The 19,516-nt window shown below is 44.1% G+C and overlaps 3 non-coding genes and 1 pseudogene across 3 annotated transcripts; all 4 read right to left on the bottom strand.

Annotated features, from left to right (window-relative positions):
• Positions 1 to 1,219: 1,219 nt before the first annotated feature.
• LOC112845513 (5S ribosomal RNA) lies at positions 1,220 to 1,338 on the bottom strand. Its single transcript, XR_003218342.1, has one exon. It is a non-coding gene; the product is annotated as a 5S ribosomal RNA (ribosomal RNA).
• Positions 1,339 to 2,466: 1,128 nt separating this feature from the next.
• Positions 2,467 to 2,585, bottom strand: LOC112845507 (uncharacterized; annotated as a pseudogene).
• A 1,167-nt stretch (positions 2,586 to 3,752) lies between these two features.
• On the bottom strand, positions 3,753 to 3,871 carry LOC112845498 (5S ribosomal RNA). The gene has a single exon (XR_003218330.1). It is a non-coding gene; the product is annotated as a 5S ribosomal RNA (ribosomal RNA).
• A 10,565-nt stretch (positions 3,872 to 14,436) lies between these two features.
• On the bottom strand, positions 14,437 to 14,555 carry LOC112845499 (5S ribosomal RNA). The gene has a single exon (XR_003218331.1). It is a non-coding gene; the product is annotated as a 5S ribosomal RNA (ribosomal RNA).
• Between the last annotated feature and the right edge of the window lie 4,961 nt (positions 14,556 to 19,516).

Raw genomic sequence — 19,516 nt, 5'->3', positions numbered from 1 at the left:
GACGTCCAAACCACCAACAAATTCTCTGCACCTCAACCCTGGCCAATGCACCAATTGTTAAGGGTTCAGAATTGAGGGGAGATACAAAACCAGAACAGTCCAGAAGCGTTGGGTCAGAACAATGATTTTATTTAAGCACACGCGCGGGAAGATAGTTACTGCACACATCAGCAAGGATCTTCCCCAAAAATACATTTCAATTTGCTTTTATAATGTCAGGGTATTATGACGCCCCCTCATGCGTTTACAAGCACATAATTTGCATCTTAAGAACATTGATCAATTTTTAGAAATAATGCAGACACAAGAGTTCCTCTCTCTGGTATCTTCTTCCAAATAAGGCGATGGTCTCAGGCCTCTGGGTCCCCATGGGCTGGTTCTCTCCTTCTCGTCATCTGTTACTAGGCAGACTCAAATGGAACATGTTTGCTGAATACATTCAGGCCTCTATTCAGGCCTGTTTCTAGGTTATGTGATATATATGTGTTTTGTAAGCATGTGTGCGGTCTTTCTTAAGCTCCCAGCATCTCCTCCAATGGATCGTCCAGACCTATCACCGAACGAAGCTCGTGACCTTTATTACCTGAGGGAGCTTCAGCTCTTTATGAGCACAAAACTGCAATGTGTGTATAAGGATATAACAATATAAAAATGGTTATCACTGCACCTGTGCTAAAGGTTAATATGGTGTCAGTGTGTTAAATGTCTCCCTGCCGTCTTAAAGCTATATGTGATACTCTTAATGCGATGCTAATGCTATGCGATATATTGTAGCAGTAAAAAAATTTCTTTAATTCCACAGTGGCCTCAGCCAGAAGCACAGGACCTGGTGTGGTGTAGGTGGCCTCAGGCAGACCCACTGGCCAAGTGTGTGGTGTAGTTGGCCTCAGCCAGCAGCACAGGCCCTGGTGTGGTGCAGGTTGCCTCAGCTGCAACGCAGGCCCCGGTGTGGTGTCGATGGCCTCACCCAGAGCCACAGGCCCTGGTGTGGTGTATTTGGCCTCAGCCTGCACCACAGGCCCTGGTGTAATTTAGATGACCTATGTTAGCAGCATATGCCCCGTTGTGTTGTGGATGGCCTCACCCGGCAGCACAAGACATTGCTGAAAAGCGCCAAAAGGAATGTCGTTAATGTGCCCTCATTAATGAGCAGCTGCTTTGGGTTTTTCAACATCCTCCTTCTCTGGATCAAAAGCAGTTCAATGACATGAAAAGGTAAAGCTTACAGCACCTGGTATTCCCAGGCAGTCTACCATCAGAGTACTAACCAAGCCCAACCCTGCTTAGCTTCCGAGATCAGACGAGATCGGGCGTGCTCAGGGTGGTATGGCCGTAAGCTGCTGGCCACAGCACAAAGTGTCAATTTATGGAATCAAGTGGTGAGGTGGGCAGTACTTGAAGTTACGCGAACAACCCTCCAATTTAACTACAGTGTTAACGGTAACTGCATGCTTGCCTAATACCCTAACCCAAGGACTCAATTTATATTTAACCAGCAGCACAGGCCCTGGTGTGGTGTACATTGCCTCAGCCAGCAGCCCAGGCCCTGTTGGGAAATAGATGGCATCAACCAGAGCCACAATACCTTGTGTGGTGTAGTTGGCCTCAGCCAGAGCCACTGGCCAAGTCTGTGGTGTAGTTGTCCTCAGCCAGCGGCACAGGCCGTGGTGTGGTGCAGGTTGCCTCAGCCGCAACTCAGGACGTGGTGTGCTCTAGGTGGACTCAACCGGAGCCACAATCCCTGGTGTGGTGTAGTGTGCCTCAGCCAGCAGCACAGGTCCACAGCCAGAATCACAGGTCCTGGAATAATTTAGATGACCTATGTAGCAGCCAGAAGGACCGGTGTGGTGCGGATGGCCTCAGCCATCAGCACAGGCCCTGGTGTGGTGCAGATGGAAGCAGCCAGAAGCACAGACCCTGGTGTGGTGTAGATTGCCTCAGCCAGAGCCAGAAACCCTGGTGTGGTGTAGTTGGTCTCGGCAAGGAGCACAGGTCCTCTTGTGATGTGGATGGCCTCATCCAGCAGCACAGGCCCTGGTGTGATGAATATGGCCTCAGACAGTAGCACAGGGCCTGGTGTGGTGTAGGTGGCCTCAGGCAGAGCCACTGGCCAAGTGTGTGGTGTAGTTGGCCTCAGCCAGCAGCACAGGCCCTGGTGTGGTGCAGGTTGCCTCAGCTGCAACGCAGGCCCCGGTGTGGTGTCGATGGCCTCACCCAGAGCCACAGGCCCTGGTGTGGTGTATTTGGCCTCAGCCTGCACCACAGGCCCTGGTGTAATTTAGATGACCTATGTTAGCAGCATATGCCCCGTTGTGTTGTGGATGGCCTCACCCGGCAGCACAAGACATTGCTGAAAAGCGCCAAAAGGAATGTCGTTAATGTGCCCTCATTAATGAGCAGCTGCTTTGGGTTTTTCAACACCCTCCTTCTCTGGATCAAAAGCAGTTCAATGACATGAAAAGGTAAAGCTTACAGCACCTGGTATTCCCAGGCAGTCTACCATCCGAGTACTAACCAAGCCCAACGCTGCTGAGCTTCCGAGATCAGACGAGATCGGGCGTGCTCAGGGTGGTATGGCCGTAAGCTGCTAGCCACAGCACAAAGTGTCAATTTATGGAATCAAGTGGTGAGGTGGGCAGTACTTGAAGTTACGCGAACAACCCTCCAATTTAACTACAGTGTTAACGGTAACTGCATGCTTGCCTAATACCCTAACCCAAGGACTCAATTTATATTTAACCAGCAGCACAGGCCCTGGTGTGGTGTACATTGCCTCAGCCAGCAGCCCAGGCCCTGTTGGGAAATAGATGGCCTCAACCAGAGCCACAATACCTTGTGTGGTGTAGTTGGCCTCAGCCAGAGCCACTGGCCAAGTGTGTGGTGTAGTTGTCCTCAGCCAGCGGCACAGGCGGTGGTGTGGTGCAGGTTGCCTCAGCGGCAACTCAGGACGTGGTGTAGTCTAGGTGGCCTCAACCAGAGCCACAATCCCTGGTGTGGTGTAGAGTGCCTCAGCCAGCAGCACAGGTCCACAGCCAGAATCACAGGTCCTGGAGTAATTTAGATGACCTATGTAGCAGCCAGAAGGACCGCTGTGGTGCGGATGGCCTCAGCCATCACCAAAGGCCCTGGTGTGGTGCAGATGGAAGCAGCCAGAAGCAGAGACCCTGGTGTGGTGTAGACTGCCTCAGCCAGAACCACAAACCCTGGTGTGGTGTAGTTGGTCTCGGCAAGGAGCACAGGTCCTCTTGTGATGTGGATGGCCTCAGCCAGCAGCACAGGCCCTGGTGTGATGAATATGGCCTCAGACAGTAGCACAGGCCCTGGTGTGGTGTAGGTGGCCTCAGCCAGAAGCACAGCACCTGGTGTGGTGTAGGTGGCCTGAGGCAGAGCCACTTGCCAAGTGTGTGGTGTAGTGTGCCTCAGCCAGCAGCACAGGCCCTGGTGTGGTGCAGGTTGCCTCAGCTGCAACGCAGGCCCCGGTGTGGTGTCGATGGCCTCACCCAGAGCCACAGGCCCTGGTGTGGTGTATTTGGCCTCAGCCTGCACCACAGGCCCTGGTGTAATTTAGATGACCTATGTTAGCAGCATATGCCCCGTTGTGTTGTGGATGGCCTCACCCGGCAGCACAAGACATTGCTGAAAAGCGCCAAAAGGAATGTCGTTAATGTGCCCTCATTAATGAGCAGCTGCTTTGGGTTTTTCAACACCCTCCTTCTCTGGATCAAAAGCAGTTCAATGACATGAAAAGGTAAAGCTTACAGCACCTGGTATTCCCAGGCAGTCTACCATCCGAGTACTAACCAAGCCCAACCCTGCTTAGCTTCCGAGATCAGACGAGATCGGGCGTGCTCAGGGTGGTATGGCCGTAAGCTGCTGGCCACAGCACAAAGTGTCAATTTATGGAATCAAGTGGTGAGGTGGGCAGTACTTGAAGTTACGCGAACAACCCTCCAATTTAACTACAGTGTTAACGGTAACTGCATGCTTGCCTAATACCCTAACCCAAGGACTCAATTTATATTTAACCAGCAGCACAGGCCCTGGTGTGGTATAGATTGCCTCAGCCAGAGCCACAAACCCTGGTGTGGTGTAGTTGGTCTCGGCAAGGAGCACAGCTCCGCTTGTGATGTGGATGGCCTCAGCCAGCAGCACAGGCCCTCGTGGGTTGCAGATGGCCTCAGGCAGCAGCACAGGCCCTGGTGCGATGAATATGGCCTCAGACAGTATCACAGGCCCTGGTGTTGTGCAGGTTGCCTCAGCCAGAAACCCAGGCCCTGCTGTGGTGTCGATGGCCTCAGGCAGCAGCACAGGAGCTAGTGTGGTGTAGATATCCTCAGCCAGAAGCACAGGCCCTGGTGTGGTGTACATTGCCTCAGCAAGAAGGACAGGCCCTGGTGTGTTGAAGATGGCCTCAGTCAGAAGCACAGGCTCTGGTGTGATCAACATGGCCTCAACTAGCAGCACAGGACCTGGTGTGGTGTAGGTGGCCTCAGCAAGCTGCAGAGGACCTGGTGTGGTGTAGGTGGCCTAAGCCAGCAGCACAGGCTCTGGTGTCATGAACATGGCCTTAACCAGCAGCACAGCACATGGTGTGGTGTAGGTGGCCTCAGCCAGCAGCACAGGCCGTGGTGTGATGTAGGTGGCCTCGGCCAGCAGCACAGGTCGTAGTGTGGTGGAGGTGGCCTCAGCGAGAAGCACATTCCCTGGTGTGGTGTAGTTGGCCTCGGCCAGCAGCACAGGCGCTGGTGTGGTGTAGGTGGCCTCAGCCAGCAGCACAAGCCCTGATGTGGTGCAGATGGAACCAGCCAGAAGCACAGACCCTGGTGTGGTGTAGATGGCCTCAGCCAGAGCCACAAACGCTGGTGTGGTGTAGTTGGCCTCAGCTGGAAACTCAGGCCCTGGTGTGTTGTAGATGGCCTCAGTTGGCAGGACAGGTCCTCTGTCAGAAGCACAAGCCCTGTTGTGATGCAGATGGCCTTATCCAGCAGAACAGGCCCTGGTGTGTTGTACATAGCCTGATCCTTAAGCACAGGCCCTGTTGGGAAATAGATGGCCTCAACCAGAGCCACAATACCTTGTGTGGTGTAGTTGGCCTCAGCCAGAGCCACTGGCCAAGTGTGTGGTGTAGTTGTCCTCAGCCAGCGGCACAGGCCGTGGTGTGGTGCAGGTTGCCTCAGCCACAACTCAGGACGTGGTGTGGTCTAGGTGGCCTCAAACAGAGCCACAATCCCTGGTGTGGGGTAGTGTGCCTCAGCCAGCAGCACAGGTCCACAGCCAGAATCACAGGTCCTGGAGTAATTTAGATGACCTATGTAGCAGCCAGAAGGACCGGTGTGGTGCGGATGGCCTCAGCCATCAGCACAGGCCCTGGTGTGGTGTAGGTGGCCTCAGGCGGAGCCACTGGCCAAGTGTGTGGTGTAGTTGGCCTCAGCCGGCAGCACAGGCCCTGGTGTGGTGCAGGTTGCCTCAGCTGCAACGCAGGCCCCGGTGTGGTGTCGATGGCCTCAGCCATCAGCACAGGCCCTGGTGTTGTGCAGATGGAACCAGCCAGAAGCACAGACCCTGGTGTGGTGTAGATTGCCTCAGCCAGAGCCACAAACCCTGGTGTGGTGTAGTTGGTCTCGGCAAGGAGCACATGTCCTCTTGTGATGTGGATGGCCTCAGCCAGAAGCACAGACCCTGGTGTGGTGTAGGTGGCCTCAGCTGGAAACTCAGGCCCTGCTGTGGTGTAGGTGGCCTCAGCCAGCAGCACAGGCCCTGGTGTGGTGCAGGTTGCCTCAGCTGCAACTCAAGCCCCGGTGTGGTGTAGATGGCCTCAGCCAGCAGCACAGGAGCTAGTGTGGTGTAGATGGCCTCAACCGGCACCACACGTCCACAGCCAGAAGCACAGGCCCTGGTGTAATTTAGATGACCTATGTTAGCAGCATATGCCCCGGTGTGTTGCCGATGGCCTCACCCGGTACCACAAGACATTGCTGAAAACCGCTATTGGGAGGAGAAAGATATTTTTGTGGATATTTTTATGATCATTATTACTATTCCATTAATTATTAATATTGATATTGCATTTAGATGTTTAAACATATTGGCACCCAATTAAGCTTTTATTACAAGTCCAGTAAGAACCACTTTAAACTGTTGAGTTGAATCTATAATTTTAAATGCTTTTCAATGCTCCTATAATCTTAAATGTTTCTGTGCAGACTGCAGGGACAGGAAATATACTCTGTGTAAAGACAGGAAGTTACATGTTTTTGAAGTTGCATGCTTTGCAGAAGTGAAACTGAAAGCCGAGTCTGAGTGCAAGTATTTTGAGCAGGTTATTTTATTCTGCATTTATCTTTGATTAAGCTTTGATTAAGCTTTAAGTAGTTGTATTAGATTGAAACATTTGTTTTATATATTTTACATGTAAGTCAAGATTATTACACACATACACACACATAGTTTCAGTTGTGTACGTGCTGGCCTTCTGTCTGGTGGAAAGGTTACAAGGTTTAGCTGATGAAGTGAAGGGTGAAATAAAGGACAGCACACACACACCCACATACACACACATATTAGGTAGACTCATTTATATAGGTAAGAGTTTAATTATGTTTTGCTTGCAACTGCAAAGTTGTGCCTGCATGAGTGACAGTTTGTGCAGAACGTGGACCTGATGTTCCAGAAGATAAGCCTGGGCAGGATGGTGACAGGAAGCACCTGGGTTCGAGCTGAAGTCAATGTTCTTTTTTAAACTATGTTAAAAGTTGTCAACAGAACGGTTGTGGTTTTGGATTGACGTATGCTGTATTGAGTCTGCCTGGCAACAGAAACCCTATAAAGTCTTTGTTCTGACTATTGTAAGACAGTTCAACACTGAAATCTGCACAAGTGTTGGACTCCACATGTGTGCATTAAAATCTTCGTCTAATTGCACCAGGCCGGGTCAGTGGTTATTATTTTTGGATTCCTCCTCAATTTCTGAACCCTTAACATTTGGGGGCATCGTCCGGTGAGAGGGGAATTTTGGAGGTGTAGACGGAGAGATCCGGGGTCCGTGGTGATTAGACGTGCAGATACGAGTCAGTGGTCGAAAGTGAGAGACAAGCCAGCTTATCCAAAGGTAAGGCACATACCTGTTGAATTTTCCAAAGTGTGCCAGATTGGACATGACAAAATTAAAGTCTACTCACTGAAAATTACTGGTGAATGTCTGTTTTGATTTTGGTGAAGTTTTCATGAGGTTTACCGGTTGAAGTAATGATAATGAAGTATAAGTGACAGTACTGAGTAATGAGAATAAAGGAATGAAAAGAGAAAGCAGTTGGACTGCTAAGTGAACTTAGAGTGATAGGGAATTTGGTCATTGTGTGGGTTAAAGTCCCCTATGTCCACAACGGGAGATCTGCCTCAATCTGAATCCTGTTTTGGGTGTGGATTGTTGTTTCAAATTATTCTAAATTTGTCTAGAACGACAGCGGCGTCTGTTAAGAAGCGCATTTTCTCGGAGGTAACGCTCCCTCCTGGGTAAAGACGTTTATCCTTGACCTAGCGGTGACTAGGGTTAGTACGGTACGACAGCCGGGAAGAACTGGGGAACCTTCAAAATTGCTAGGGGTTCAAGTCCTCTACTTGCGCTTGATTGGGTATGCTGGCAAATTGAGTTAGGTTTCAGAAATCTGGACAGGACAGTCTGGGACTGCCCTGGTGAATTGAGCACAAAAAGTCTGGGACTGATCGGTTGGACCGTTATGTTAAATTTATCGAAATTTGTAGGAGCTAAGAGGCCTAAAATCTGTGTAGTTGTAATTATAAGACGTCTGTGTAATATAAAATAAGAAATCTTTGTGTGAAGGAGTCTCTGAGTCAACAGTGGCTGCTGATTTCTATTTTTAGATTGTGTGTTCATGTAAATGAGGCAGCTGCTGCGGAGCGCATGAGATGATTGTTGCTTTCAGTTTCGTGTTATCTAGCTTGATAACTATTGTTTGTAGATGTTCTTAAATGCCGGTAACTAAGAGGCTGGGTTTGCTTATTACAAGAGTATAAATATAGTTTGAATTAATTGCTGTGAATGTGTGATCAGTGACTAAGTTTAAGCGTCACAGTTTAAAGTGTGTGAGTGCGGTGAGTAGTAGGGTTTTAAATGATAAATAAAGGTGTGAAATATATTTCTTTTGTGATGTAAAGTAGGATGTTAAAGTTTGAAAGTGCTTTTAATTCAAGAAACGCATGAGTGATGGTATGAGAGGTTGAGTTTCTTTTTCTCTCAGTTCAAAAACACATAAGTATATACACTTGGTACACCCACTCAAGAAATTATTGTGTGACTGATGCTACAAAACTGACCTAAGGAATGGTGATGTGTGTGAAGAAGTGTTAATTGTCTTGATGTTTGAAAGAGCTCTATTTAAAAGTGTGTGAGTGAAATGAAGGTGTATTGTTTTTAGATCAAGATTTAGTAGAATTACTGATTGTTTGTAGACTGTGAAATTTAAAGAAGAGACAGAGTCTGCAGAAACAGGAAATGTGTGCCTGTGGTGTGTGACAGGAAATAGTGAACAGGAAATGCATGCCCATAAAAGGTAACTGAGTGTGGGAAGAAAGAACAAAGAGAGACAGACGAGTTAAACTCGAGGCAGATGAAGCAAATGGAGGTTTTAAGAAAAAAGAAATGAAAAGGATATTAATTGTATGCTTTAGTGTGCCAATACAGGTGGACTTCTCTCAACATGGAACTTTGAGTAACCGGCAAAAAGGATAGAGAAACAACTGGGAAAAACAGGACACTTTTTGGCTAAAATTTATAGCTTCACCTGTCACTTTGTCCTTGACCCTGAGAAGAAGCTCAAAGGACAGTCAATCTCCTGATGAAGACCGACAGAACATCGTGGACTTGAATACAGCAGGCAAACGACAGTGCCACTGACCCATTAACACTGATGACGACTGACGACCAGCAGAAGCACGTAAGAAAAGCAAAGCTATAACATGTGCTGTGAATGACAGGCTGGGCAGTTGAACAGTGGGATAAAGAATTGTGGAAGAGCACTGGACATTGAGTGTCATATTTGCCATGCTTGGAGTAATTTTGGAAGAGAAGACTGAAGAGAAGAATGGAGAAGAAAAAGAGAAGGAACAAACTGTGTTTGCTGGCGCTTTGAAGCCCGAACAGGACACTGTGAAGAGAGGGACCAGTGTCAGGTGAATGTGGACGAGTTTGACTGCGAGAATACAGGATATGATTGGATTGAAAATTGAAGCCGGAACTCATGATTGTTTAGTGATGTCCACCATATCACGTTTAAAAGAGGTAAACATGAATAGAAAACACACATGCACAAATTGTTACATGTGAAATTATTTTTGAAATGAATCAGAAGTGAGATAGTTTGAATCTAAAGCTCAGTGAAAAGATGCATAAATTAAATATGAATACATAAAAATGCAATGAAGAGCACAATATAGGATGCAATGAAGATGCAGCTTACACTTAATTAAGATGATCACATGGCATGCAACGAAGAAAGCAGCTTACACTCAATTAACATGAAATGCAACGAGGAAAACGCTTATAGTCATATTCATGACATAAACATGACATAACTGGTATTTGTGACAGGAAAGAGAGAGAAGTGGGTCGTTTAAGCGCTCGTGATAATAATGAAAATGTCTCAGTTTGTTATTTTTAGGAGCAAAGCAGACCTGGACCAATTCTCCAGATGCAGCAGTCGGGAAGAAATTAGAGGTTAACATCAATGGATAAGTTAAGGCAAGTTTCTGGTTGAATTGTTCACAGCATGATGTGTCCATGAACCTGAAAATCAAGCCCTAACTCCTGGCTGAAGACCAGGAGTGCTTTTATTCAAGGTGGGAAATTAAAATTTGGGTTAGTAATTTGGGGAAGGAGAAAACTGACTGTTTAAGTGGAAAATTGGGAAGGTGTCTGAGAGACTGCGAAGCCATATATGCAAAAATAACACACACAAACGGAGAATGCAATAACCTTACAAAGACAAGCTCATGAAGATTAATGCATAGACATTGATTAAACCTGGCTAAGAACACAAACATACGCAATGAAGATCAGCTTGCTACTTGTATGAGTGATAGAATGGTGTGAATGTTTAATAAAATAGACTTAAAGCTTGAAGTTAACTCAAAGAAGTTAGATGACAGGGGAGTGAGTTATGGAAATAACAGAAGAAAAGTGATTAAAGGAGTTTTATGTGAGTTAGGAGTGCTTTTGCACTGATTGATAAAAGTAAGTGATTAGTATAGAAAGAAAATGAGAATAATTCAATAATGTGTTAAGGTTTAAACATGTATTTCTCTTGGCAAGTTGACTTGTTGAGATGAATTAGTATGCAAATTAGCTGGAGTGAGTGGTGACGAAGACACTTCCTGTGTGTCTGTGTGTCGGAGGCTTTCAGTTCAGGAAACAGAGCGGTGGCTGTGGAGGATTATTGGCGAAATATAATGGTAAAGTATCAGGATAATTGATTACGGTGGTCAGGTCTGTTCAGAGGGGCAGATGTGAACAGGAAATTTATAATTTGGTGAAGATACATTGTTGTAAAGGGGGACCATTGTTGTGTGTAAAACGGTGCAGCTTTTGACGAGGTCCAGGTTGCAGTGAACGGGTGAACTTTGGGATCGTTTCAGATTTTTGAGGCTGTTGTTTCTATTTCGAGAGAGGGAGTTTGATTAGACATGGATATGTCTGAGAGGGGCCCCAAATTTTTGTAGTAGTGCACTCAGAAAAAACCGGTCAGGTGATTTTGTTTTGTACTTTGATGAGCTAATAATCAGTTCTCTTTTTTTTTTTTTTTTTTTTCCATTTTTGTTCTAAGCAGGCCTGGAAGAGAGTGAACTGACGGCGCTGACAAAATTACCGAGTACGAAAATCAGGTGGGCTTTCCAGATCATAATTGGCGGCGGAGGAGTCTACCGGTGGAGACCTGATTGGTTGTGAGTCTCTGTTTAAAAGGATTGTAGCGATTCAATCCAGTCAAACGTATGGAGAACTATTTTCCTAAAAAGGAAAACGAAATAAAACAAACGAATGAGCTCGTTTTGGTGATGTGGAGCATTTCATTATTTGCGTGGAAGGCCCCATATCAGCAAATATCTCGTGTGGATGCGTGTGAGTGAATGTGAGTGACTGGACTAAGGTGGGGATGAATAAATATGGACAGACAATTTATCATGCCAGAAGGAGAAAGGGGATGGTTTCTTCTGTTTGTTTTGCTTTTGCCATAAGCAGGACGAGTGGGAGACTTAAATCTGGGGATGTTGATTGTGGGTTGCTGATGTTTGCTTTGAGTAAAACCTCTGTTCTATCGACTGGGGTTAGATTAGGGTATTACATTATATTGTTGGGAGAATGCTAAATGCTAAAAGGGAAACATTGTTTGATGTAACTCAAGTTACCATTAACTGAGGTAACACATGATTAATAACTGTTCTGTTTAAGTTTATTTTTTGTTATGACACAGATTGGATCATAAAGGGGGAGTTGGGTATGAAATGTAAAGTACAGGTTTTGTTTCCAGGAAGTTCCAAGGATCCAGACTTTGCATGGAGCAACGATTTTGAGAAGATCTGACATGATGATTAAATTGATTTTATTCCTTAAACACAGGTTTTCAGGGCTGGAGCAAAATACCGGAGAGGAGGATTGCTGAGCTGTTCTGAGAAATGATATGACTAACCTTGTTGTTTTAATTTCCTAAGCTTGGGTGGAGCATTTTGAGTTTTTTGCCACATGAGATGTGTCAAAAAAGAGAGGGATTTAATTTGTTTAATTTGAAATGGGTTTAGGATGATTTTAGTGGGGGTTTTTGTGATAATTTAGATATGGTAAAACTGAGGCAAGAATTGTTATTTTCATGTTTAAGTTAAAGGATTAAAATGAATTGAGTTCTGTTCAGAAGATAAAATGCTGTGTTCATAAGAAGTTGTACACCAAACTTAGAGGGAAACTGTGGGAATAATAATAATAACGGGGAAGATTAGTGAAGATTTTACGAGTAGAAAATGTGTGATTTCTTTTGACTTTTAGAATAAGTTGTTATAATGTAGGCTTTAGAAACAGATATTAAATAGATTTATTTCTAGGATAGAGGAGAGCTTTTTATGAGGATGTTAAAAGTGTCACTGACCCAAATGAATAGCATTGAAGATTATATACATAGAAATGATTTTATACACATTGCATTTTGTGCCTTTAAAGGAGTTGTGGCTCAGAGAGTCGTCTCTTGAGGGTTAAAAACTTTTGGTTAGCGTTAATGATTAGCCAATCTACTGTGAGAATGACCTGGGTTATTGAAGGATTGCACACGCTTACAGACATATAGAGTTCATCAACACACATGACAGTATTGATTTGAGGCCAAGGGCCTGAAATTCCTTTAGCTTTTAACTGAATTTGAGTTGGCCCTGTAACAAGTGACAGAAAAGAGGAACTGAATAGGAGTTTGCGTGTAACTAAACTGTGTGACATGTAAAATATTGAGATAACACATGCAGCTTTAAATTAGTCTTATTATATAAAATGCAGCTACAGAATAACGAATGCTTGTTGAAGTGAATAAATTTTTGTTTAAAGTAGAAGCAAAAGGGGAGAAAGCTTATATATTTTTGCTTAAGTCTGATAAAGTATAAATTAGAATGTATCATTACATTAAGAGCAGCAAAATGAAATAAAATGTTATACCAAGAATCGAAATAACACAGGAAATGTGGGTTTTTAAAAATGAAGTTAGGGTTAACACATAGAAGTTGTTTTAGGGAGCTTTTAGCTATGATGAAATTTATTGAAGAGTAATTGATTATGTGCTTACACTTAGTTGATTAAAATGGTTGTTTTTTCTTTGATCCTTTAGTAGAATAAGTGTTTATGATGATTTTTCTTGTGAAAGGTGATTTTAGGCCAGAGCTGTGACAGTACAGGATGTTGAATAGAGTGAACAACAGGAAACATATGACAGCAGTGCTGTAAGACTGTTAAAATGCTGTAGATTGAGATGAGTGATGTTTAAGATTATATAGGAACAAAAGTCAGAAAGTCAGAAGATAATTAGGTTTATGCTTTTGATTAAAGACTCCCAAACATAATAGGTTGAACCAAGTTTGAATAAAGAGAGCAATTGAGGAACAGAGTAAGTTGGCGAGCCGTAGGAGGAAAAGGTGTTTTGTTTCTTTTGCAGGAGGCCTGATTTCCACGAGAGAGGGACCGAGGAAGAACCTAACTTTACCCATGGAGTGTTCTTAGGGGGGAGCTGGCATTTCTAGAGAGGGTCAGAGCAATGATATAAGTAAAGTGTGGTGACCCTCTTCGAGGGCCACCACAAGAGAGGGAGTATTGGGAGGAGAAAGATATTTTTGTGGATATTTTTATGATCATTATTACTATTCCATTAATTATTAATATTGATATTGCATTTAGATGTTTAAACATATTGGCACCCAATTAAGCTTTTATTACAAGTCCAGTAAGAACCACTTTAAACTGTTGAGTTGAATCTATAATTTTAAATGCTTTTCAATGCTCCTATAATCTTAAATGTTTCTGTGCAGACTGCAGGGACAGGAAATATACTCTGTGTAAAGACAGGAAGTTACATGTTTTTGAAGTTGCATGCTTTGCAGAAGTGAAACTGAAAGCCGAGTCTGAGTGCAAGTATTTTGAGCAGGTTATTTTATTATGCATTTATCTTTGATTAAGCTTTAAGTAGTTGTATTAGATTAAAACATTTGTTTTATATATTTTACATGTAAGTCAAGATTATTACACACATACACACACATAGTTTCAGTTGTGTACGTGCTGGCCTTCTGTCTGGTGGAAAGGTTACAAGGTTTAGCTGATGAAGTGAAGGGTGAAATAAAGGACAGCACACACACACCCACATACACACACATATTAGGTAGACTCATTTATATAGGTAAGAGTTATGTTTTGCTTGCAACTGCAAAGTTGTGCCTGCATGAGTGACGGTTTGTGCAGAACGTGGACCTGATGTTCCAGAAGATAAGCCTGGGAAGGATGGTAACAGGAAGCACCTGGGTTCGAGCCGAAGACAATGTTCTTTTTTAAACTATGTTAAAAGTTGTCAACAGAACGGTTGTGGTTTTGGATTGACGTATGCTGTACTGAGTCTGCCTGGCAACAGAAACCCTATAAAGTCTTTGTTCTGACTATTGTAAGACAGTTCAACACTGAAATCTGCACAAGTGTTGGACTCCACATGTGTGCATTAAAATCTTCGTCTAATTGCACCAGGCCGGGTCAGTGGTAATTATTTTTGGATTCCGCCTCAATTTCTGAACCCTTAACACCGCCAAAAGGAATGTCGTTAATGTGCCCTCATTAATGAGCAGCTGCTTTGGGTTTTTCAACACCCTCCTTCTCTGGATCAAAAGCAGTTCAATGACATGAGAAGGTAAAGCTTACAGCACCTGGTATTCCCAGGCAGTCTCCCATCCAAGTACTAACCAAGCCCAACCATGCTTAGCTTCCGAGATCAGACGAGATCGGGGGTGCTCAGGGTGGTATGGCCGTAAGCTGCTGGCCACAGCACAAAGTGTCAATTTATGGAATAAAGTGGTGAGGTGGGCAGTACTTCAAGTTACGAGAACAACCCTCCAATTTAACTACAGTGTTAACGGTAACTGCATGCTTGCCTAATACCCTAACCCAAGGACTCAATTTACTATTTAACCAGCAGCACAGGCCCTGGTGTGGTAAATGTTAGATTTGTATTGTGATTGTCATTTATGCTTAGAAATATCTACTTATATATTCTTAGAGTTTTATAATTAGGTGTAGATTGGTAGAGGTTTGATCCTTAATAGTCTGCAAGCTTTGTGTGCATTCCAGAGCTCTCTGACTTTCACACCCACATTTTAGGAGCATGGGAGAGGTCGTACCTTGTCTTATTGTTTTATGATAGGATAAACGTATCTATGTCTGTTTTAGTCTAAGTGCCTTTTGTTTAGATGGACGGCTCTGGGGAGTCTTCCTGGGGTCACAGTTTGACCCCCACACACAAGGTATTCTTTGTTCACATGTATACCTATGTCATATGTTAATGAACCTATGCATATTCATGTAACCACAATAAAAGAGCAGTGTTACGGGGGAACGGACGACAGCAACTGGGGTCAAGCGAAGGAACGGCGCCTGTCCAGTTCTCTCCCGTGCACGTGAAACATAAAGAATGTTGCCTACTCGTGTCTTGCTTGCTGTGTAATCACATTGCCTTCAACGTTCCAGCGAATAGGTTCAAGCTACAAACCTATCATTAATTGGTCCTTCGAGCCGGATCCCTGGAGTCGTCATTCACCGAGGAGAGAACCCTGACGTCAGCGAAACGTGAGAATTTGTCACCGGGCCGGTGGATTAGCTGCCTGTTTTCTCTCTTCGATGAATGACGATCGGCGGGATCCGAGGCTGATATTACACGCTAAGCAACACCAAGTAAGTTCAAAGAGAACGACTAAGAGATTACTGTAGCTGCGCGGGTTCACGCGAGCACGGTCGCGCGGCTTGCACGCGGACCTCAGCCGTGCGGTTTCACGCAGGCTTATAAAAAAGAGAGCGACGGCTCCTTAATTGTACGGCCGCGCGGTTTCACGCGGGCCTATGCCGTGCGGTTTCACGCAGGCAGGTGCAGCTCAGTGACTGCGCGGGTACACGCGAGTCCAGGAGCTCAACGGCCGTGCGGGTTCACGCAGGCTGGGGAAAGTTATAGGCCTAATTTTTGTTGTTTGTGAGCGAGGATATTTGTTGTGTTTGTGTGAATGCTGCGGAGCAGGCGTGGTCTGTGACACGGTTGTTGTTATCATGGGTTCCCGAGCAAGTAAGACTGCCTCACAGGGAGACAACACATTTTTGCAAGAATTTACTCCCAACAGTGCGAGGTATTTATATTCTCATAATTGTCATGAGCGTAAACTGGTCATGGGAGAATCTCAAATGTTAGAAGTTTTTAGGAAAACAGCAGCCTTGAAGAGCGTGTGGAGAAGGCCAGCCCACATCAGCAGCAGTTAAGCTATGCTCTGGTGAATGGCTTTCCCCACCCCGTGCTGACACAAAATGTTTAGATGATTTCCCTGATCAACAACAGCCTGTGCTCCAGACCATTAATTTTACCAGTTGTTAACAGTAATCTGCATTAAGCTTAGGGTTGCTCAAATTCAGTACAATGACATATGAGATGAAGTAAAATAGGTAAATATTTAAACTAATGACGTGCATAGAGGCACTTGACCTGTTTGAAAGACTGTCATCCTAATATGAGCCATTGTTGAGATATAGAGCACACCTATGAAAACAACTATTATGCGGAACCCTGTATGAAGCAGCTGAAAACTACATGATGGAGAAGCTGAAAATGTAAGTCTTTGCCGCTGTGGGCAAAGCACCCAACCACTGTGTGAGGTTGCGTTGCTGTCTCTTCTGAGCTGATGAGCAAGCTACACATTATCAGATCGGGAGCTGGCTGAGAACTCATCAAAGAGAGGGAAACAAAACTATGATAATTATGATAACTGGAGTGTGCAGTGTTTCCGTGAGTTCTTTCAGGTGCGCAGCAGTTTTCCTGTCTCTTGATTCATGTGTGTAGAGTGTTCATAGCATCAGCATCATGTTTGTGTTTATTTGCTTTGTTGGGTTGAAAAATAATTAAATAAAACTTGTGATCATACTTATGGATCACCATGGCACATATCATCAGCCATATGGTTTATTTATGCAGATGAAAAAAGTAAATGGTAAATGGACTTGTTCTTATATAGCGCTTTTCTACTCTATCTGAGCACTCAAAGCGCTCTATACAACTAATTCATACACCCATTCACACATGCACTTTTTTCTGACCTAAGTGCTTAGTAGTCTACCATTCATACACATTCACACTCCGATGGATGCATCGGAGAGCAACATGGGGTTAGTATCTTGCCCAAGGATATTTGGCATGCAGTCAGGAGCAGCCTGGGATCGAACCACCGACCTTCTGGTTAGTGGCTGACCTGCTCTGCCACCTGAGCTACAGCCAAAAGTGAGTGTGAATGTGCCTGACGTCACAGCTGTGTGTGTGCGCGCTGTGTAAACGTAATTGTCACAAATTGTGAGAGTGGTGATTCTGCAGGTCACCAGCTAGTGTAAAGAAAAAAAAAGAGTAAAACAGAGACAAAATCTACATTGTAGATGGAAAATAATAGGAAAAAGGTTTTTGTGTTTATCAGCCAAGAACAACTACAATCTCATTTTCTGCTTTTAAGAAAGGAGAGTTCAAAAAACAGAGTTCTGTGTGTTGGTTAAGCAGTGATAATAATAATGGAAATGTCTTAGTTTTGTCACTTTCAGATGAAACGCAGACCTGGATCAATTTCCCATATGCAGCAGTCGGAAGGAAATTATAGTTTAACACCATTGGAAATGTTCAGGCCAATTTTTGGCTAACTTATTTACAGCTCCATGTGTCCCTCATCCTCACAAGCGAGCTCTCACTCCTCCCTGAAGACAAGGAATGCAGCCCCAAGAGCAATAACATGGCAGATAAGAGACAGCAGCAAGTCCTGAGCAAAGAGACCCAGCAAGCAGCAGCAGTGTGGACAAACAGCAGTGGAGAAGAAGAGCAAACCATCATCCTGACTGATTGGATGAATGACACTGTGTTTCCAACAAGCTGCAAAGTCACTGTGCTTGTGAAAAGGACGTTTGAGGAAAACTGAGGAGACTGTTGGAGTTTGACATTTGCCACTTTCGGAGTAAAATGGCAAGAAGAGACAGTGGAACACAGGACAAAGCTGAAGAAGAACTGCCGGCTATTGGACTGTTGAAGTGGGAGAGGATAACAGAGTGAGAGTAAGTAAGGACACAGAGAAAGCTGTTGTTTAATGTGGGAAATCAAAATTTGGGTTAGCAAACCTGGGGAAAAGAAAACTGACTGCTTAAGTGGGAAAATTGTGAAGGAATCTGAAACACTGCAAAAAGAAACATATACAAAATCACACACACAAGCAGAACATGCATTAACCCTACTAACACAAACACAAGAGAGCTCATGAAGATTAGGCAGCATCTTGAGCATGTGAGTCTGTTTATCATCTTATCCAAGTCACTTAGTGTGATAAGAAGTGATGCAAAGACCAATGGACTCATAGCACATTGGTTGAAAATGATCAATTAATAGCAGAGAAGTGTGTAGGAAAGGCAGCTTTAAGAACATGCCCTGCTGGAGACGCAGCTCCACAGACATTGATTAAACCTGCCTAATAACACAAACACACATGCAATGAAAATCAGCTTGCTATCTCTCATCAGTACTAAAATAGTGTCAATTTAGCAGACACTTGTTATCAAATGCTGAATTTATCCAATGCTGACAGTTAACTCTCAAGGTTGCAGGACAACAGTTTAATTTTTGTGGGGAAAAAAAGATTCTGGTTTGACCAACCAGTGATCAGACAATAAATTTAGTTGTTAATATAGTAAATTGGGAGATGCTTTCTGCCTGACTGATGCAGCACAAGTAATTTACTGTATGAGGGAAATTCCATTTTTGTGATAATATTTTGAACATGCATTTCTGTTGTCCTGTCATCTTAGTGGGTTAATAGCTGATATGCAAATTAGTTGATAGTTCTTAGATTAATGAAAGGTGACTGAATTCTAGCACGAGTGAATGGGATGTGTTGGAGTTTGTTAGAGTGGAGACTCTAAAACACTGAGTTTCCTGTTGTGATGTGCGAGTGAATCCTGCACCCAGATACACAACTCTGAATACATAAGAACAAATGTCTTTTGTGAAATGCATGACAACATGTCACATGTTTTATGATGACAGGGAAAAAGGAAAATTAAATAAAATTTGTGGCCTAAATGAGTGAAAAGTACAGTCCTGGGGATTAAAATTCATAGCTAATGAGACATGAGGCTTATGTTGTGTTTTGTGCGGCTGATGGTTGGTTTGGAGTTTATCTAGCTGATGATTTTTCTTTTGTTGTAAAGTTGAGCCTGCCAATTAGTATGATGGTATGATAAACCATGCTAATGGTATGATTTACCCTCCTGAGATGAGGAGTGTGTGTCATGACTTAACGAGGCCTTTTTATTTTGATACTTTCACAGTGCACTGAAAGTTTTGTGTGATGATCTCGTTTGAAGCAGATCTGCACGATTAGAACAGAAGCGCTATACGACACGTCGAGAAAACCGTTGCAAGTGAGTTTCTCCAAAAGATTACAATGGGCTCTGGAGAAAGCCACTTATATGGGACAATTAGAAAATAGGTCCCTACCCAAAAAAGGATTAAGCGAGATAATCCGATATAAAGTTCTTCTTTTCTTTTTGAAATGACGTCATTTTGCTGAGAAGTGGAAATGAAAATGCGACAATAATTTCCACCGTCAGCAAAGAAAGAATGAATGAATGAATGAGTGAGAGAAAATAAAATTGACTGACTGGTAAAAGCGGACAGAAGCTGACAGACTGACTGACATCACTGTGCGAAGTTAACCC

Source organism: Oreochromis niloticus, unplaced genomic scaffold (genome assembly GCF_001858045.2).
Source record: "Oreochromis niloticus isolate F11D_XX unplaced genomic scaffold, O_niloticus_UMD_NMBU tig00007666_pilon, whole genome shotgun sequence".
Taxonomy (NCBI): domain Eukaryota; kingdom Metazoa; phylum Chordata; class Actinopteri; order Cichliformes; family Cichlidae; genus Oreochromis; species Oreochromis niloticus.
This window is presented reverse-complemented; position numbering and strand designations above follow the sequence as displayed.